The sequence below is a fragment of the Anabrus simplex genome, chromosome 1, assembly GCF_040414725.1.
Source record: "Anabrus simplex isolate iqAnaSimp1 chromosome 1, ASM4041472v1, whole genome shotgun sequence".
NCBI classification, from domain to species: domain Eukaryota; kingdom Metazoa; phylum Arthropoda; class Insecta; order Orthoptera; family Tettigoniidae; genus Anabrus; species Anabrus simplex.
Genome location: NC_090265.1, coordinates 1727304520 through 1727327191, shown reverse-complemented (window position 1 = coordinate 1727327191; position 22672 = coordinate 1727304520). Strand labels below are relative to the sequence as shown.

Genomic DNA, 22672 nt, shown 5'->3' with positions numbered 1-22672 from the left:
AGCAAGTTATAATTCAACAGTATCTGAACAAAAAGCATGAACTGCGGAGGTCTAGATCATTTACAAGTACTGAAAGCATTTTAGGCACTAGCAGGTTATAACGCAATCGTATTTGAACAAGGCTCACGAACTGAGGAGGTCCAGATCATTCAAAAGTAGTGAAAGTATTTTAGGCACTAGTAGGTTATAATTCAATCGTATCTGAACAAGGCGCGTGAACTGAGGAGGGCCAGATCATTCACAAGTACTGAAAGGATTTTAGGCACTAGCAGGTTAAATAAAACGCAATCTTATCTGAAAAAGGCGCATGAACTGAGGAGGTCTAAATCATTCACAAGTAGTTAAAGGATTTTAGGAACTAGTAGGTTATAATTCAATCGTATCTGAACAAGGCGCATGAACTAAGGAGGTCCAGATCATTCACAAGTAGTTAAAGGATTAGGCACTAGTAGGTTATAATTCATTCGTATCTGAACAAGGCGCATCAACTGAGGAGGTCCAGAGTATTCACAAGTAGTTAAAGGATTTTAGGCACTAGTAGGTTAAAATTCAATCGTATCTGAACAAGGGGCATGAACTGAAGAGGTACATATCATTCACAAGTAGTTAAAGTATTTTACACACTAGTAGGTTATAATTCAATCGTATCTGAACAAGGCGCATGAACTGAGGAGGTCCAGATCATTCACAAGTATTTAAAATATTTTAGGCACTAGTAGGTTATAATTCAATCGTATCTGAACAAGGCGCATGAACTGAGGAGGTGTAGATCATTCACAAGTAGTGAAAGTATTTTAGGCACTAGTAGGTTATAATTCAATCGTATCTGAACTAGGCGCATGAACTGAGGAGGTCCAGATCATTCACAAGTAGTGAAAGTATTTTAGGCACTAGTAGGTTATAATTCAATCGTATCTGAACAAGGCGCGTGAACTGAGAAGGTCTAGATCATTCACAAGTAGTGAAAGTATTTTAGGCACTAGTAGCTTATAATTCAATCGTATCTGAACAAGGCGCGTGAACTGAGAAAGTCTAGATCATTCACGAGTACTGAAAGTATTTTAGGCATTAGTAGGTTATAATTCAATCGTATCTGAACAAGGGGCATGGACTGAGGAGGTCCCAGATCATTCACAAGTAGTGAAGGTATTTTAGGCACTTGTCGGTTATAATTCAATCGTATCTGAACAAGGCGCATGAACTGAGGAGGTGTAGATCATTCACAAGTACTGAAAGGATTTTATACACTAGTAGGTTATAATTCAATCGTATCTGAACAAGGGGCATGAACTAAGGAGGTCCAGATCATTCACAAGTAGTGAAAGTACTTTAGACACTAGTCGGTTATAATTCAATCGTATCTGAACAAGGCGCATGAACTGAGGAGGTCTAGATCATTCACAAGTACTGAAAGGATTTTAGGCACTAGTAGGTTATAATTAAATCCTGTCTGAACAAGGCGCATCAACTGAGGAGGTCCAGATCATTCACAAGTAGTTAAAGGATTTTAGGCACTAGTAGGTTATAATTCAATCGTATCTGAACAAGGCGCATGAACTGAGGAGGTGTAGATCATTCACAAGTAGTGAAAGTATTTTAGGCACTAGTAGGTTATAATTAAATCGTGCCTGAACAAGGCGCATCGACTGAGGAGGTCCAGATCATTCACAAGTAGTTAAAGGATTTTAGGCACTAGTAGGTTATAATTCAATCGTATCTGAACAAGGGGCATGAACTAAGGAGGTCCAGATCATTCATAAGTAGTTAAAGTATTTTAGGCACTAGTAGGTTTTAATTCAATCGTATCTGAACAAGGGGCATGAACTAAGGAGGTCCAGATCATTCACAAGTAGTTAAAGGATTTTAGGCACTAGTAGGTTATAATTCAATCGTATCTGAACAAGGCGCGTGAACTGAGAAGGTCTAGATCATTCACAAGTACTGAAAGTGTTTTAGGCACTAGTAGCTTATAATTCAATCGTATCTGAACAAGGCGCGTGAACTGAAAGTTCTAGATCATTCACAAGTACTGAAAGGATTTTATACACTAGTAGGTTATAATTCAATCGTATCTGAACAAGGGCATGAACTAAGGAGGTCCAGATCATTCACAAGTAGTGAAAGTATTTTAGGCACTAGTCGGTTATAATTCAATCGTATCTGAACAAGGCGCATGAACTGAGGAGGTCTAGATCATTCACAAGTACTGAAAGGATTTTAGGCACTAGTAGGTTATAATTAAATCGTGTCTGAACAAGGCGCATCAACTGAGGAGGTCCAGATCATTCACAAGTAGTTAAAGGATTTTAGGCACTAGTAGGTTATAATTCAATCGTATCTGAACAAGGCGCATGAACTGAGGAGGTGTAGATCATTCACAAGTAGTGAAAGTATTTTAGGCACTAGTAGGTTATAAAATAATCGTGTCTGAACAAGGCGCATCAACTGAGGAGGTCCAGATCATTCACAAGTAGTTAAAGGATTTTAGGCACTAGTAGGTTATAATTCAATCGTATCTGAACAAGGGGCATGAACTGAGGAGGTCCAGATCATTCACAAGTATTTAAAATATTTTAGGCACTAGTAGGTTATAATTCAATCGTATCTGAACAAGGGGCATGAACTAAGGACGTCCAGATCATTCAGAAGTAGTTAAAGTATTTTAGGCACTAGTAGATTTTAATTCAATCGTATCTGAGCAAGGGGCATGAACTAAGGAGGTCCAGATCATTCACAAGTAGTTGAAGTATTTTAGGCACTAGTAGGTTATAATTCAATTGTATCTGAACAAGGCGCATCAACTGAGGAGGTCCAGATCATTCACAAGTAGTTTAAGTGTTTTAGGCACTAGTAGGTTATAATTCAATCGTATCTGAACAAGGCGCGTGAACTGAGAAGGTCTAGATCATTCACAAGTACTGAAAGTGTTTTAGGCACTAGTAGCTTATAATTCAATCGTATCTGAACAAGGCGCGTGAACTGAGAAGGTCTAGATCATTCACAAGTACTGAAAGTATTTTAGGCACTAGTAGGTTTTAATTCAATCGTATCTGAACAAGGCGCGTGAACTGAGGAGGTCCAGATCATTCACAAGTAGTGAAAGTATCTTAGGCACTAGTAGGTTATAATTCAATCGTATCTGAACAAGGCGCATGAACTGAGGAGGTCCAGATGATTCACAAGTACTGAAAGTATTTTAGGCACTAGTAGGTTATAATTCAATCGTATCTGAGCAAGGCGCATGAACTGAGAAGGTCCAGATCATTCACAAGTAGTGAAAGTATTTTAGGCACTAGTAGGTTATAATTCAATCGTATCTTTAACAAGGCGCATCAACTGAGGAGGTCCAGATCATTCACAAGTAGTGAAAGTATTTTAGGCACTAGTAGGTTATAATTCAATCGTATCTGAACAAGGCGCGTGAACTGAGAAGGTCTAGATCATTCACAAGTACTGAAAGTATTTTAGGCACTAGTCGGTTATAATTCAATCGTATCTGAACAAGGCGCGTGAACTGAGAAAGTCTAGATCATTCACGAGTACTGAAAGTATCTTAGGCACTAGTAGGTTATAATTCAATCGTATCTGAACAAGGGGCATGGACTGAGGAGGTCCCAGATCATTCACAAGTAGTGAAAGTATCTTAGGCACTAGTAGGTTATAATTCAATCGTATCTTTAACAAGGCGCATCAACTGAGGAGGTCCAGATCATTCACAAGTAGTGAAGGTATTTTAGGCACTAGTAGGTTATAATGCAATCCTATTTGAACAAGGGGCATGAACTGAGGAGGTCTAGATCATTCACAAGTACTGAAAGGATTTTAGGCACTAGTAGGTTATAATGCAATCGTATTTGAAAAAGACGCTCTACAGTTTTATCTGTGAGTTGCATAAATTCCAGGGGTTCTGATAATCCAGATCGCTGATAGTTATGCAAATCTCACTGCAGAACTGTTTTGCGGGCAGGGACACTCTTGCGCTTTGGTTACATTCCAACATCCTCTTCCCTATTCTTAAGATATGGAAACTGTGACGGCTTGCCGTGCTCCATCTTGACGTAAGGGTAATGTGAGCATAGAGGACAAAATCAGCAATTTCATATACGAACTACGAAAATAACATTTTAGAGAGCTTACCTACAGCGGTAATAATTTAAGGGGGTGTAAAACCGTCCTATCATTCTGTGTTAAACTAGTTAGAGAGAAGTTCAACACTTCAAAAATGACAGTATCGGAGAAAGAATGAAAAGGGCCACGGACTTTCCTAGGCCTTGCGAACGTAATTCCGTCGTGGTCAGCAAGAACAAGATTTGAGGAAAGACGAAGAGTCTGACACAATTAATTGGAAGCATTGCAGGACTCTGTTAGGGAACCGGAAGTCACCAGCTTACTGCAGCCTAGTTAGCTTTGTCTCCTTTGAAAAATAGAGACAACTCTCGATTAACCGAAGCTGCACGAATAATCGGAAAATAGACGCGCTCATCTCGGAAACTACCGATTTACTGAATATGCTACAGATTACATTTGAAAGCCATCTGTAACACCGCCGTGTAACTCGCCGGAAACAAACAACATTTAGAAAGTTAACTTATAAACATTGAATTTCTTATGAATAGTGTTCACCTTAGTATCGGAAAATGATCGTCTATCTTTTCTTTTTCATTCATGACAGGAGATGTGATACAGCTTAACACTCATTGTGAATGACTTTTTATGTGACCTGTGCGTCATCAAAAGAGGACAGCAGAATTTTGTTTTGGGTTTTAAAAAACTATTGTAAGTATTTGTCTTATGCATTCCGGAAAAAATCAAGAAAAAGACATTAAGAAGGACAAAATATATCGTCATTTTAATCTGTTTGACAAAAAAGCAATTGTGTGTAATACTTAAAATTATCAATTTTAGGCCTATGAAGAATATGGGCTCTGGACTCTGAAAAAGAAATTGTTGAATGTAACTTGAAGAAAATTATATGTTAGGAAATGTAAGAGAATTTGTAAAATTGTGCTTTTGGTAAAACGCGTGCGGTACATAACTTTTGGGACAGTATGTATTAGCACTTGGAGGAAATAGGTGATGTAATTCTAATTACATCAGCAGTCTTGAATTTGCTCATATAAGGAAATATACTTTTATTGGTCGGAATAACGACCTTTCCAATTGGCGAAAACGGGAATCCACGGAAACTCGGTGTTTCTATTGGTTACTTTGTGATCTGTCCATTTCCAGCCGCCACCGGCTTCGTGAGAGGAATGCAATTTGTCCGTGTTTTTTCCACCTGACCGACCTAGCGATCGCAAGCGCTCGGGGTCTATCCCCGTCCGGGGTCCCGGTCTCTCTTAGTAAGCACTAAATCTATTGTGTTTGATTTGATTTAATTCATTCTTGAGTTTCGGCATTTGCTCATTTAACGTAATTTTTCACTATTTAAATTTTGCGTGTCGCAGTTTCCTCTAGATTCCCGCTTTCAGCACTTTTGTCCGTTAACATTTTATTTTCTTTAAAGTTAAAATTATTTCATGTTTATTAACATTTCAATTTCCTTCATTTTCCACCTATTATTTACTTTGTTTAAGTGCATTTAAATACTTTCATTTAGTGCTCTGAATTGCCACCTACTATTGTCATTTGCCTGTTTTGTTTTGATTTTGTAAACATTTTCTTTTGTTAATAATTAGTAGTTTGAGGGTGACTATCGTGAACCTTTTCTTCCCCATAACGCTATACTTTCCCACGGACCTCAATAGGGCTCCTTTCACCTTCCACGTCTTTCCGTAGTTGTCGTTTGTTAAACGTGTAAGATATGTTTACTTCGCGTATGGTTTGATTTTGATTATTTTGATAAGTTAACCGTCTCATTTTCCAGCCTAAATGTGAAGCTGCCGCTACATTGATATATTTTCCAATTCATTTATTTATTTTTTATTATTTTGGTGTATACGCGCTCAACAGGTGCTACATTTTAAAAGCTCTCATGGAGATCTGCGGTTAAAATGCACTCCTCCTGGTTATATTTAATATTAGGTTATGCGTTCACTTCGTATCCACACAGAACAAGGTGTCTGAAGTGAACCATCCAAAAATACAACTTGAATCTTTTACTGTCGCTTGGAAATGAACTATGTTTAGCTCGTACGGAAATGGTTTGTCAAATATACGAAATGGTCGGAAACATGGGCGTTACAGCGTTGGTCATACTGATAAGTAATTTTTTAAAATATTCCATCAATATCTCGCGTCCTTGCCATTTTATCAGCTGTTGAAGTTAGCCGATCAGATCGCTGTTTTTGCTAGTGCCCTTACGTCGCACCGACACAGATAGATCTTATGGCGACGACGGAATAGGAAAGACCTAGGAGTTGGAAGGAAGCGGCCGTGGCCTTAATTAAGGTACAGCCCCAGCATTTGCCTAGTGTGAAAATGGGAAACCACGGAAAACCCTCTTCAGGGCTGCCGACAATGGGATTCGAGCCCACTATCTCCCGGATGCAAACTCACAGCCGCGCGCCTCTAACCGCACGGCCAACTCGCCCGGTCGATCAGATTCAAACGGCTGTACGAGGCGGTGTTGCATGCGGCTTGGTCGGGTTTGAGAGCCACGCCGAGAAATGAGCATGAAACACAAACGTACCGTGTGTTTCAGCCAATGTCACCGTAACGTGCTTGAGGGGCATTCATTTTTTTCATTTTTCCATTCCTATATCCTGTTATTATTAGAACAAATGTTCCCGTTTAGAAAACCCTATGTGACTCACGTTTTAAGCTACGAGCACCCTTCCCATCGTCGGTCGTCCCTGAAATATTTTCTCTCGTTTCTCATTTTACCTTCAGAAGAATGTCGTGACTCTGACCTCCTTAAAAAGAAGAAGGAGAAGAATAATATAGTATTTTATTCTTGGCTTTTATTGTTTAAATCGCCGAACTATGTACGGGTAATCCACAAACCAGATAATGTGGAGTTTGTTGCACTCCGCTTCCGTATTCATGCCATGCTTCCAACGCCAGTTCCACTTATGGTAGCAGTCTTGGGATCGCGAGTAGTTTTGCCCACGATTTAAGTTCGATCTCTTCAGCCCTTCCTTTCACAGTGATTATTTATATTTGTGGAATAGGAAGAAGTCTGCTGGAGCTATGTCAATTGAATAGGGTGGATGAGGAAGAACCGTTGTCTTCGTGTTCGCCAAAATTTTACAAACCACCAGCGGTCTTTCGAACGTCTGGATAATTCGAGATAACATCAGTGGTTCATGTTTGACCACAGGTAGGAATTTATTCTTTTCCTTCTTCTAAGTGAAGTCATGGAGGTGAGGATTATACGAAACTTTTTCGACGCTATATTTTTATTTATACATCGATGGTGTTGTGCACCATCTCGGTTCATCATGGTTCAATACAGTCAATAACTCAACCCCGACATCCTCAAGCAGCAATTTTGCTTTTCTCATATCTAAGTTGATGTTGTCTTGTCAACGTAACTCTTCTCGCCCAAAAGGCCTTCTTTCTTGCACATCGAGATAGAGGAATACAATGTGACGTGTCCGTACATCTACTGCTAGGTTTTGTATTAAGGCATCTCTAACCTGCAGTACAGACTCTATCCTATAGATTTCAGTGGCATTTCCTCCTCTGAAGGCCTACCACCCATATACAGCCAAAGCAGTTGGCTGCTTGAGGATGTCGGGGTTGAGTTATTGACTATTGAAACATGATGCACTGTCGGCAGCCCTGAGAATGGTTTTCCGTGGTTTCCCATTTTCACACCAGGCAAATTCTGGGGCTGTACCTTAATTAAGGCCACGGCCGCTTCCTTCCCACTCCTAGCCCTTTCCTGTCCCATCGTCGCCGTAAGACCTATCTGTGTCGGTGCGACGTAAAACAACTAACAAAAAGAAACATGATGAACCGAGATGGTGCACAACACCATTGATGTAAAAAGAAAAATATACCGTCGAAAACGTTTCGTATAATATATGACCTGCCACACTTCATTCAGTCCTGACAATTTCACTGCACTACGCTATGGTCTTAGTAAATGTTTTCACCAGTTTGAAGCGTAGGTGAATGCTGATAACAATCAGTGACAAGACGTAATCGTAAAGTAACATCTGCTGAGCAAATGGCCAGTTACGGATAGCACTATACATAACCAATTACAAGAAACCACGACGATTTGACAATTCAGCGGTAATTTCAAAGTTTTGTTATTTTTATCTGAATGAATGAGGTCAATAATTTTGGTCCCAGAAATTCCACCGACACGTCCTCAGGCGAGTTTTGTCATACCCTTTCTTTTTATCCCTTTACGTCACACCGATACAAATAGGTTTTATGGAGACGATGGAGTAAGAAAGGGCTAGGAATAGGAAAGAAGCGACCGTTGCCTTAATTATGGTAGAGCCTTCGCCTGAAGTGCAAATGGATAACCACGCGAAACCTTCAACAGGGCTGTGGCAGTGGGGTTCGAACCCTTCTATCTCTCGAATGCAAGCTGGCAGCAAGGTGCCCCAATCCAAGCAGGTCCTATAAGTTCTCAACCACACGACATGTCCCAATGAAATCCATGAGGATCGGCAGTAGAATATCATATATGGACACGCGTCAGGCGAGCTGAGCGATGGTGTGAACCAAGTCTTAGTCAACGAGGCTACAATCTCAATCGGGACATAATCAGTAGCAAAGCAAAGTAATCTCCGTACAGGCCATGAAGGCCCTTGGAGGAGTGGAAGGTAAAGGCTTCCACCATTGTTAAACTCGGCACGTGATGGGGTAGAGTGGTTAGTTTTACGCCCGACCGCCTTTGCCCCCAGGAATTAACCTGGTAATCATTTTTGGCGTAGGCTGAGTGAACCTCAGGGCCATATTCACCTCCGGAAGTGGGTATCTTGTTTCTTAAATTTTACGACTTCCTGACGGGGATTCGAACTCACATCCTTCCGGGCGAACCGAGCACGCCTTTACCGCCTCGGCCAGGCAGCCCTTACATAATAAGTAGACACAAATTAAATTGGAAACTTTCGATTTGAGTGAAGAATGAACAATCACAATATCGAATCTGTTGGTTTTTCAACAACAAGTATTGGCAGAATATAATATTTTGTTTTTCTTGTGGAATTTATCTATTGTATGCACATGCAGTCAGCATAATCAAATGCGTTTCATTTATATCGGGGAAGAGGTTGTGTACAGAAAAACAAAGTGTTAACTGCCCATTTCGAAAAGTTAAGAAGTTTCCTTTTATTATCTCGTAACTTAGTAACCGTGACCTGTGGCGGCTTCAATTCCAGTCAGTTCGAATATCTACTGTGTTAACGTTGATTAGAAGGAATAAATATGACGAGGATCCCTTAGGACCACACCACGGCCTACTGTTGGTAACAACTTAATTCTTGCATTTTTTGTGTTGATCGGTCTGAATCCCTTCCAACAAAGTTTGATTACAATCTAAACAAAGTCGGTGTGAAGCTGTAGAGGCAGAGGCAGGAATTCTTCACATCACCTACTGTACGATTTCGCGGGAACGTTACCCGCGCTATCGCTATAATTTCCCTTTAATGAGTAATTAGAGGTTTTATTATGGCTGTTATTAATTATTTATATGAATTGTAGATGTATAAATTACTAATAAACATCCAATATTATTATATTCCTGATTAAGATTGCATAACACATTACATTAACATTGCCAATGGGCCGTTCTACCCATTTCCTGGTTCATTAGTCGCCTCCGGTCTTTGACAATCAAATTATACTACTAAAAATCTCCCTGCATCAACAGATTAACAGGCAACCCAAACACGTTTAAAAACAGAATTTGCAATTTCAGTGCATTAATTTCAATGCTTGCAGTGACTGAATTACTTCAACTTGCTGACCAGTATTTTTTTCAACTTGGTTTATCAGAATACCTTTAAAACCGAAGTCCCCCGGAATAATATCAGACTGATTCTACATTTTAATGCCAGACAATGTTTTTAAACTTTTTCACATATTGCCGGAACATTTGTATATTTGATTGAATCGAAGTCAATTAATCAAAATTTAACGTAACATCTTAGCATGTCTTGGGGACATGTGTTCGCAATTCTGTTTACCACTAAGACACTAAGCTATGGCAAGAGGAGAGTCGGTACACTTATTAACGCGTCACTGAACCCATCTAGTTCACCAAAATGACCGGAAGCAATTTCAGTGATCCTAACCTTCAGTTCCGTTATTTTTGAAACCAACAAGTGAGAATATGGATAAATTAAAACCTTCTGGTTCATATTTTTTTTTTTTTTTGCTAGGGGCTTTACGTCGCACCGACACAGATAGGTCTTATGGCGACGATGGGATAGGAAAGGCCTAGGAGTTGGAAGGAAGCGGCCGTGGCCTTAATTAAGGTACAGCCCCAGCATTTGCCTGGTGTGAAAATGGGAAACCACGGAAAACCATCTTCAGGGCTGCCGATAGTGGGATTCGAACCTACTATCTCCCGGATGCAAGCTCACAGCCGCGCGCCTCTACGCGCACGGCCAACTCGCCCGGTACCTGGTTCATAAACAATATCCATAATAAACTTACAATTTTCTAAAACAAATTTTGCTTGGGGCTTTACTAAGTTGTAAAATCTGGTATCTTCCATTATTGCCAAGCAATTCACGACGGGAACAGATTTTAGTAACAAGTAGCGGCGATTGGGAATTAGAAGTAGGGGGGCAAAAAATGTAAAGACAACAAAGTACCCCAGTTTGTGGGATATAGAGGGGGGGGGGTGTATATACGTTATACATTAAAACTGGAACAGAAAGCTACTAAATGGAATTTCGACAGAGAGGTAAAGATTCTCAGCCTAACAAAACTGTGTTGATAATATTTATTTAAGATTTTGATTCAATACTATACAATAATACTTTCACGAGAGGAACAATATTACACATGTATTATAATTAAATGATTATATAATTAAAAATCATTTAGTATTTGACTGAAGGATACGAAAGGGTGATTGGTAAATGTGGGGAATATATGGAAGCTAATGGGAATGGGAAGCGTTTGCTGGACTTCTGTGCTAATATGGGTTTAGCTGTTACGAATACATTCTTCAAAAATAAGGCTATTCACCGCTACACATGGGAGGCTAGGGGTACTAGATCCATAATAGACTATATCTTAACAGACTTCGAATTCAGGAAATCTGTTAGGAATGTACGAGTTTTTCGCAGAATTTTCGATGATACAGACCACTATCTGATCTGTAGTGAACTAAGTATCTCTAGGCCTAGGGTAGAGAAAGTGAAATCTGTCTGCAAACGAATAAGGGTAGAAAATCTCCAGGACGAGGAAATTAGACAGAAGTACATGGATATGATTAGTGAGAAGTTTCGAACAGTAGACAGTAAGCAGGTTCAGGATATAGAAAGTGAATGGGTGGCATACAGGGATGCTGTAGTGGAAACAGCAAGGGAATGCCTAGGAACAACTGTGTGTAAAGATGGGAAAAGGCAAACATCTTGGTGGAATGATGAAGTGAGAGCAGCCTGTAAACGTAAAAAGAAGGCTTATCAGAAATGGCTCCAAACAAGGGCCGAGGTAGACAGGGATTTGTACGTAGATGAAAGAAACAGAGCGAAACAAATAGTTGTTTAAGGAAATGAACAGTGTTTTGAGTAATTCAGGTGAACTCATAATAGATCCCAGGGAATCACTGGAGAGGTGGAGGGAATATTTTGAACATCTTCTCAATGTAAAAAGAAATAATCTTGGTGGTGTTGCAAACAGCCAAGCTCATGGGGAGGAGGAAAATGGTGTTGGTGAAATTATGCTTGAGGAAGTGGAAAGGATGGTAAATAAACTCCATTGTCATAAGGCAGCAGGAATAGATGAAATTAGACCTGAAATGGTGAAGTATAGTGGGAAGGCAGGGATGAAATGGCTTCATAGAGTAGTAAAATTAGTGTGGAGTGTTGGTAAGGTACCTTCAGATTGGACAAAAGCAGTAATTACACTTATCTATAAGCAAGGGAACAGAAAAGATAGCAACAACTATCGAGGTATCTCATTGATTAGTATACCAGGCAAAGTATTCACTGGCATCTTGGAAGGGAGGGTGCGATCAGTCGTTGAGAGGAAGTTGGATGGAAACCAGTGTGGCTTCAGACCACAGAGAGGCTGTCAGGATCAGATTTTCAGTATGAGCCAGGTCATTGAAAAATGCTACGAGAGGAATAGGCAGTTGTGTTTATGTTTCGTAGATCTAGAGAAAGCATATGACTGGGTACCGTGGGAAAAGATGTTCACTATACTGGGGGACTATGAAATTAAAGGTAGATTATTAAAATCAATCAAAGGCATTTATGTTGACAATTGGGCTTCAGTGAGAATTGATGGTAGAATGAGTTCTTGATTCAGCTTATTTACAGGGGTTAGACAAGGCTGTAACCTTTCACCTTTGCTGTTTGTAGTTTACATGGATCATCTGCTGAAAGGTATAAAATGGCAGGGAGGGATTCAGTTAGGTGGAAATGTAGTAAGCAGTTTGGCCTATGCTGACGATTTTGTCTTAATGGTAGACTGTGCCGATAGCCTGTAGTCTAATATCTTGGAACTTGAAAATAGGTGCAATGAGTATGGTATGAAAATTAGCCTCTCGAAGAATAAATTGATGTCAGTAGGTAAGAAATTCAACAGAATTGAATGTCAGATTGGTGATACAAAGCTAGAACAGGTCAATAATTTCAAGTATTTAGGTTGTGTGTTCTCCCAGGATGGTAATATAGTAAGTTAGATTGAATCAAGGTGTAATAAAGCTAATGCAGTGAGTTCACAGTTGCTATCAGCAGTATTCTGTAAGAAGGAAGTCAGCTCCCAGATTAAACTATCTTTACATCGGTCTGTTTTCAGACCAACTTTGCTTTACTGGAGCGAAAACTGGGTGGACTCAGGATATCTTATTCATAAGTTAGAAGTAACAGACATGAAAGTAGCAAGAATGATTGCTGGTACAATCAGGTGGGAACAATGGCAGGAGGGTACTCGGAATGAGGAGATAAAGGCTAATTTAGGAATGAACTCTATGGATGAAGCTGTGCGCATTAACCGGCTTCGGTGGTGGCGTCATGTGAGGCGAATGGAGGAGGATAGGTTACCTAGGAGAATAATGGACATTGCTATGGCGGGTAAGAGAAGTAGAGGGAGACCAAGACGACGATGGTTAGACTCGGTTTCTAACGATTTAAGAGGTATAGAACTAAATGAGGATTGTGGCGACGTTTAGTAAATTCTCAGAGGCTTGCATACTGAACGCTGAAAGGCATAACAGTCTATAATGATAATGTATGTATGTATGTTAGTATTTGACTAAAAACTAACAAAACTAACAGACACTAAAGAGACTGCTAGACTAACGAATGCGCGCGTACCCTTCCTCACAGCACATAATAAGTCTCCACTGGGGCTATACAAGTCGGTTAACCGCGTGAACGACTTTGTTGCGTATTTCCGCTAATAGTTTCGTTATTAATTAAAGCAAATAATTAGCTGATAAAACAACAGGGCTTGTACAAATTGCTTGTTTTAATAATTCCTATAATTCCTTGTTTCATCCAGCTAAAATGGAATACAAATGCAAAGTTTTCTCCACAAAATAGGGGGGCCCACTTCCCACCCTCGCCCTCCCTAATCGCCGCTACTGTTAGTAACGATGGTTTGAAAAATGAGTGGAGGATATTTAAATTTGAACGTATGTAAGAGGTAGCTTCAAACATACTTCCCCATCTACTCAACAAATAATAATAATAATAATAATAATAATAATAATAATAATAATAATAATAATAATAATAATAATGGCTTTACGTCCCGACTAACCACTTTTACGGTTTTCGGAGTCACCGAGGTGCCGGAATTTTGCCCCGCAAGGGATCTTTTACGTGCTAGTAAATCTACAGACAAGAGGCTCACGTATTTTAGCACCTTCAAGTAGCAATGAACTGACGAAGGATCGAACCTGCCCAGTGGGAGTCAGAGGACCAGCACCTCAACCGTCTGAAGCACTCAGCCAGGCTACTCAACTCAGGCTCCGGATACAATGAAAGTGACATATTCATGGTGTAGGGATTAAGGGAGCGGGTATTGAGAATTACTTCTCTCTTCCATTTATCGTGACACGCGTAACGTTTTGAATAACATTTCAAGCTCATTATTTTCTTTGAATTTCACTGGAATTTCGCACTTATCGCAAAATAAGTAGATTTAGCTTTAAATTGTCTTTATCGCTTTAATTCGCGAATGAAAAATAGCTATATTTTTAACCAGAATCGTACGATTCGTTAAGATTTCTCAAAATCGCTTCATCGCATTTGACGTATAGAGAAGCGTAGGGTAGAGATATTGCACGCAGGTGCGCGCCCGTAAAGAATGACTCTACGTACGCTTGACGTATCAGGGGCCGATCATGATACATATATGGTGATATGAAACAAGTGCGGACCCACCTTAAGGCGTAGCATCCAACATACAGTATCCATCGACAGAATTTTTGAGACAGGAAACCACGATGAACACAGAACAGAGATCTATCGATAACTTAGTACTGTTTGTTGTTTAACTGTACTACCACAGATTACCGGAAACTAGGCGTGTAGTTGATGTAGTTAAAGGTTAGCTAATTGCTTATTAAATAGGAAATCTCTCAGAACTGCTGACAAAGGACAGTAACATTGGGCTACTCGAAGACATCGGTTTTCTTCTTGCTTTTGTTGACTACAGCAGATAAGAAATATTACTTTCATCAATAAAAACATTGATAGATAATTCTACAAGCCTTTTAAACTATCTGAATTTTTTCGTGGTGGCTCTTTTGCTATTTGCTTTACGTCGCACCGACACAGATAGGTCTTTGGCGACGATGGGAGAGGAAAGGCCTAGGAATGGGAAGGAAGTGGCCGTGGCCTTAATTAAGGTACAGCCCCAGCATTTGCCTGGTGTGAAAATGGGAAACCACGGAAAACCATCTTCAGGGCTGCTGACAGTGGGGGGTTCGAACCCACTATCTCCCGATTACTGGATACTGGTCGCACTTAAGTGACTGCAGCTATCGAGCTCGGTCGTGGTGGCTTTACGTCGCACCTACACAGATAGGTATTATGGCGATGAAGGGATAGGAAAGGCCTAGGAACTGAAAGGAAGCAGCGGTGGCCTTAATTAAGGTACAGCCCGAGCATTTGCCTGGCAAGAAAATGGGAAACCACGGAAAACCATCTTCAGGGCTGCCGACAGTGGGGTTCGAACCCACTATCTCCCGGATGCAAGCTCACAGCCGCGTGCTATCTGAAAAACCAGGACCCATTTCAACCTCAGAGTTAGCAGATGGTCCATAGCATTCTTCTCTACTAAAGTAGAAATTACTTTTTAATTAAGGAAGTTCCAAATGCCAAAATTTTCTACGGCTAGTATCACGATTACTCCTGTTGTAAATGTAGCAACAATATTACGTGCATTCAGTATATTAATGACTGATAGAAAAATCGTTTATCAGTAAAATTGCCATATGGTGGAGGTGGTGGCGATTATTGTTTTAAGAGGAAATAAAACTGGGCAGCCATCCTCTAAGTCTATCACAAAACAATGATTTGCAATAATTTATGTAGAAACTCGCCCTCATGGTTGAACATACTTTCTTCCCTCTTTGCCAGTCTTGAAACAACAAATATTACTATTTTCGTCCATTACTCTTAAATAATGAATGTACTTAACAAATACCTTCACGGGCGTACACAGGGGGATGGGCGGGGTGATTAGTGCGATAAATAACCCCTAGAAATTTAGAAGTCGAGAACTTGTGGCAGCCATGTAAATGAATATTTAAGGTTACTCATTGTTTTGCTTTTAATTTGAACTGCGTACGTATCTGATGCTTCCAATTTACCTTCGGAACCAATGGACTTCATCTCCGCACTTAACAGTCTCCGACAGTGATATTTTCCCAACAATACATCGATTACTGGAACTGTTTGGTCTCTTACCAGTAACCACTGCCACACCAGAATGCTCTTTTTCATTCCTGAAATATTTAGAAGGTCATTTGCAGAATATGACTGAAGAGGAAAGATTGAATGTGTCAGCTCTTTTGTATTTACACAAAGAAGAACATGAGGCCGTAGAAAATTTAATCCATGAGCTGGCCAGGGGTCGTCTGCTATTGTAATCAACATGAATTCAAATGTGTCAATTAAATAATTGTATTATTTTGAAAGTTTCAGTTAAATTTAAAAATTTCACAATATGCACGCAAAATAAAGTCCTCAAATTTTTATATTTAATATCTCCTCTCCGAAAATAATGTCTGCATACGCCCCTGAAAACCTTTTCTCTTCATCCTTAAATATCATGAAATATTGTCACAATTTCCAAATATTTTCGTTTTAAAAGCAAAAATCATGAAATATCGTCACACAAATTAAATATCCCTAAATTTAAGAGATAAAATTGTTGTTAGGCCAAAAATGTGATACGAAATAACGCCCCTGCTGGGAGGGGAGCACATTCCCGTAGAGAGGCTAAGTACCCCTGACGTGTTAAATCGATGAGACGTGTCACTGGCCAGGAAGTGCCCAGATAAATAAAAACAAGTGCTTCAGTGGGACAATACTAGCAGCTTTTCACTGTTCTTCATTTCAATTCTGAGTTGTTTAATATTAAAAAATAAGATACAGCCAGATGATTATATGTTATTGCTGTAGTACTTCTGTTCACATCGCCTGCCTGAAAGTGCTGAAGGAATGCAGTCACCGTTCACTGTCCCCAGTGAATGTGTATTGCCAGTCAAAACTGAAAGGGGTAAGTGAAGGTGTACGGTCGGCAGGGATCACAGCTTGATCAAAGCTTCCACTTTCACTGCAATACCTACAGTATATAGAAATTCGCACTCTCGGAAGTGCGCAGTGTCCTGAAAATTTCAATTGCTCTTGATGCTTTCAACTCTCCTTCTGAATCACTGACAACTAGACAAGTATAATATGATCTTTGCACATTCTGCAATTCTACTGGCTAATATCTGTGATCTTCTCCCTGTGACTGGGAAGTGTGTGGGCTTCTACTTCGCCAAGAACATCGGTGAATACCAGAGGTTTATTTACGGCGGCTGCGGACGAAGAACAAACAGGCGAGTTTGAAGTACCGGTACTTTGAAGAATAGTTCAAGATATAAATATATACACTTTTCAAGTCGGTAGTATGTAGTTCATGTATTATACATTACAAGTAGTGTGAGCAATGTATATTCTAAAACATTCGGTGCTGAATCAGCATTTTCCCACGAGTTCATTGAACCCTAGTTGAGTAGTAAGACTATGTAGGTTCTAGACCATTCAACGCAGAATAACGTTATAACCTTGCGTACGACATCAAGCCTAACCTCACAGACTCTATTAGAGGGGCCTAATTGGTCAGGGAATGATCTGGGGGTGCATTTTGACACCTAGTGAGGTTATGACATCATACGCATACGTACGAAGGCAATGATAACCTCGCTGGGTAACCTGGGGTATTTTTGATCGCTAGGTGAGGTAATGACGTCATACCAATACGTGCGAGGGCAATGCTAACCTCACGGGATACTTTGGAGGAGCCGAAACGGACAGCCACAAATCGGTTAGGTGACCTGCAGATAAGTTTAAGACGTCATTATGACGTTTTAAACTAACCTTGCGCTCGAACGCTAACCTAAACTCACACACAGGCTCCCCTTGGAGAAGTCCGATCGGTTGGGTGACTGGTAGTTGAGGTTATGTCGTGTTAACCTAACCTCGCTACGAGGAACGCCAACCTTACCTCAGACGGGTTCCCCTTGGAGGAGCCAAACTAGCGAGGTTACTTTTAGGTGTGGTTAACACGTGTGTTAACCTAACCTTGGCCACGAACGAAGACCTAACCTCACACACGCTATTTATCGTCTCCCCCTTGGAGTAGTGGCGGTGCTGTGACGTACGCTATAGGCGCGCGCAATTTAAAAATGCATGCTTATCTTTATATAACCGAACACGCAGGTCTTCTACTGACAGAGCTGTGACGCCACAGCGTGACAAATGAGTTTCAGATCGCGTTACAGACATAACAGTGCATTCTCGCGGCGACTTCGTGAGTTACTGCAATCAAAAGACTATCAGATTCCGCTAGAGACATAACAGTGTACTCTCGCCGTGACTTCGTGTGCTACTGTAAACATATGACTATTAGATCCCGCTAGAGACATAAACAGGGGGAATGTCTAGTGCACATGTACATCAGCTTGAGGTACACTCTGACGGCGCGTTTGTTACTCTAAAACGGATTACTCAGGCACTCACAGGCTCTTTGCACCTCTCCCCTTTGGTGTAGTGACGAAGCTGTGACGCAATAAGCACTGGCGATTAAAAATGCATGCTTATCTTTACATAACAGAACGCTCAGGCCTTCTCCTGATAGAGCTGTGACGTCACGGGGTAGGTGATTTGAAATGTGGACTGCTGGCTAAGGATGCATGACGTTATAACGTAACGTGAGTCCATCTCATGGTCCCGTTTCTCTACGGTGTCGGACAATAGCATCGACAGATCTGTTCAACGTTTTACGTCCATCCGACGGACAAATAACCATCAACAGCGTTATATGCCTCACTCCATATGAGCACTGCGGAGAGGATTGGAATTTAATCAAGGCTTTTTTGGGCACACAATCTAGTAATTAAAAATCGTATACCACTACCTACCTTACCCTACCAGGCTGAATGGCTCAGACGGTTGAGAGGCTGACCTTCCATCACAAACTTTGCAGGTTCACCTCACCTTATAGACGGCACCGTAGAGAAACGGGACCAGGGTTGGACCTGTCAAGATCGATTTTTATAATCGGATGCCCTTCTTGACGTCAACATAATCAGGGAAGATAATAATATGAGATAAATGACATGATGTATGATAACAGGAAGGGAGAGGGTAAACCCGGTCGTGGCACCTAGCCTTCTCCTGTCGAATAGCATCAAGAGGTCTGCTCAAGGTTTTACGTCTCCATCCGACGGGCAAATAACCATCGACCCTCCTACTCTTCTTCTTCCTCCTACTAAAACGCATCTCTACTTAGTTGAGCACCTGTGCCAGAGTTGACTGTTTCAGGTCTTGTACCACTTTTCAAATTTCGTAAAAGAGCTGAGAATCAAACACATCGTACATACTTTACGTGTAGTTCTATAATAGCGCTACTGAGCATGTTCCGTACCAAAGTCACACTGTTTTAACATGCAGCGATCACGTTGACATGGTTATGCATGTTTAGACTTGTTCGTTATCAAGTTCACTCTCTAGTAAACTCAAGCCTTTATATATACTGTAAGTGAGAATATTTTCTTTAGTCTTTAAGATACTGTGATGGAGATTAGAGCGCTTTATTTTTTATCATGATGAAAACATTAATAGTTGATGTACAAGGCTTTAAATTGAACGGCAATAATTTTGTGTTCAAAGAGGTGTCTGTGTTTGCAGTGTGTTGTAGGCGCCAAAACTCGTCAGTTTAGTATTTAGCCCACAATTCCCTTACTGTTTGCAAACAGATAAAGATAAAAAGCAGACACAATGTATAGAAAAATATGTAGGTCTGCAGTGGGAAGTAAAAGGAATACCTGATCGCTTTCTACCTATGATCATAAACGCTAATTTGTCAAGAGCGGATTTTGATTTTTGAAGTGTTGTGAAAAGAAGGAATGGTTGCGTGAGTAGCTACCAACAACATGTGAAATTATCTACATGCATGAATTAGGATGTCCATCATTTAAAATTATTCACAAGGAGCATAGTGTACATGGTCTTTGAATGGTTGTGTCGCAGTGCATGCCGCAAGGTGAACAACATATATAAATTGCAGTGTCCAAATGACAACGGTATGAAAGAAACATTTGTAGAGTAAAGACATCATGTCATTTCTATCTGATACTAAGTGTGACGCAGTTGAAAAGGCAACCGTAAAGATTTATGTTTGTAAAAAGGAACTAAACACCTTTACTGAAGGAGAGGTGAATGCATTTACAAAGGCATTTTTGGTCAATGTAGCTGCGAATGCAGTAAAGAAGATCTGGGATTAGGTGCCGCGTGAGTGTACTCAAAATCCTGTTTTGTCAGAGCTTCAAACTTGTATTTTACATCTTGAACAAGTGAGTTTAGCTGACAGATCTTCAGTGAGACAGTGCTGTGCATGTCAACTCATTAAACTGTATCACCGGCCTAAAACTAATAGTTGACTTCGCTTATGAACACTTATCATGGCTACGAAAAGTGTATGCAGTCTGTCGCAGAAAAAGGTGAAGAAACGTGCTGGGAGAAAGGTGGGGAGGCATGCTGGGCATGAACTCATCAATAAGGTGACAGATATTCTTCCCTTTGAGCATCATTTTCCTAGTTACCAGTACTGTGACCCTGGAACTCGAATTGACGTACGGTTGGCACGTGGTGATCCTGTTATTAATATGTTAGATGCTGCCAGCAAAGAGCATGGCAATGCTTATCGTCAAAACAAACCTGAACTACGACGTGTAACTGATGAAAATCTGCTTCTTAAAGCTATGCATCGTGTGAAGTCACCTAATGCTACAGTTGCTGAATAGATAGCAGCACCGTCATCAAAAATTACGTTACAGGAAATAGAGTTGTACAAAGGTATAGACTCGCTTCATGGAAGCAAATTGTAGACCTTCTGTTACTATATCAGTTTAAAACATTCTATAGTTTGGAATGAAAAGCTAATAATGTTATTTATTCCGCGTACTATTGTAAAGTAAGGGTTATTAACCTGTTGCAGTACTTGCTGTCTTCGATTTTAACACACCGTCTTTCGGTATTTGAATGTGATAAAATACGTCTGTCGCATGTCAGTAGGTTTACTATCACATAAAAGAACATTTTGCTGAATAAAATTCCAACACGAAGGCGGTCGCTCAGCTGTAAGCTTGCATCCGGGAGATAGCGGTTTCGAACCCTTCTGCCGACAGCCATGAAGATGATTTTCCGTCGTTTTTCCAGTTTAATACTGGGCGAATACTGGAGCTGTACCTTAATTAAAAGCACAGCCGCTTCTTTCCTACTCTTAGAGTGTGTTGGTCGTGCAGCTTCGTGTGCGCAGCTGTAAGCTTGCAGCCGGGAGATAGCGGTTTCGAACCCTACTGCTGCTACCCATGAAAATATTTTTTTGTGGTTTCACTTTATTACACTGACACAATGTTGCCGTATTTGACCACCTTTAAAAATTGTTGAACTGAGCCAAGACTGCTAAGTTCGCGACGAGAGGTCGTCGTCTCAACCGTTTGAGCAAAAGAGCACGGCTATTGTCAGCTTTTAATGTGATATGTACACCCCTTTCATCGTTAATCGAATAGAAGTGGCTTATCAGTGTGTGAGAGAATAAAAACCGCATACACAGTACAGCCTTAGCTGCTAGAAGGTTGTCCCGGGGAGCTGTGTGTGCACTACCTATTTCGATTTAATTAACATACACTAATACTAACCGAAAAGATTAATTTCTTTTTAAATTAACATTTACGGTATAGGAACATAAACTTACACAAGAATAAAAACAGTACGAGAAAATAAACAAACCAGATAGATATATATTTAAACATCAGTCACAGCTTTCAACTTGTAACAAAATAGAAACTATTTTATGTGTGCGGACAGCAGTGTTCAAACTTACTATGTGTGTAACCCCTACAACCGGCGTGCGTATATCTGTTCGAAAATGATGACGGTAGATGGACTTTTAATCGATACGGTTCTATATATCAGTATTCGATCGATACTCAAGCTTCTCGTTTACAAGCAGAGCAGCTCACAAACAGTGCTGCTTTCTGAAGGTAAGCAGATACGTGTGTGTGAAAAAAATATATATATTATTTTAAAATAAATGAATTATATTATTATATTTTTATAATTTTTATTATTTTCTTTTACAGAAAATCATCATTATCATCATCACTATCATCAACATCATCAAAGAGAGAGAATTAATCTATATGTCAAATATATCCATTTGCTGATCAGACTCTTCTTCAAATCTAGTGACTTGATTTGAGCGTTCATCTGAAGGCTGATTATACATTTTATATAATATTACGTACTATTATTTTTCTTAATTTTTATTTTTAATGTTTTCGTTTTTTATTTCAGGTGTTAACAGTACTTGTGAAAACAAGTCTACAAACACAAAAAAGGAACGCAAATTATCAAAGACTCAACGCTGTTCAAGAACGTACACTGTTAGATATTTTTAGCAGTTGTGTAGCCTGATCGCAGCAGTCAGCGCACACCACATCTGCATTATATTTTCAAGGTATCTATTAATCTTTTATACAAACCGAGCACACGTCATTGATATTTGAATAGACTAGTATTAGTAAACGTGTTTTTAGAATGGAGGCAAATAACAATCTCAGTCGGTTCGTAGGAATTCCAACGCGCAGACTTAGTGGTCTTCCTGTCGATCATCAATTCCGTGTTATTTCACTTCAAGGAATAACAACAAGATTTGGTGAGATAATTTTATGTGCATATGAGGATTTTAAAGTGTTTTTACCAAATAAAGTTAATGCACTATGCGATTCTGATATGCATGAAATAAACAAACGAACAATTGCGATAACTTATCATGGTATAAAAACAGTACATGTATATAT

The 22672-nt window shown here is 40.0% G+C and overlaps 1 pseudogene; it reads right to left on the bottom strand.

Annotated features, from left to right (window-relative positions):
- The window catches only part of LOC137498898 (NADH-ubiquinone oxidoreductase chain 5-like), a 67946-nt pseudogene extending 47675 nt beyond the window's left edge, over nucleotides 1–20271 (bottom strand).
- Between the last annotated feature and the right edge of the window lie 2401 nt (nucleotides 20272–22672).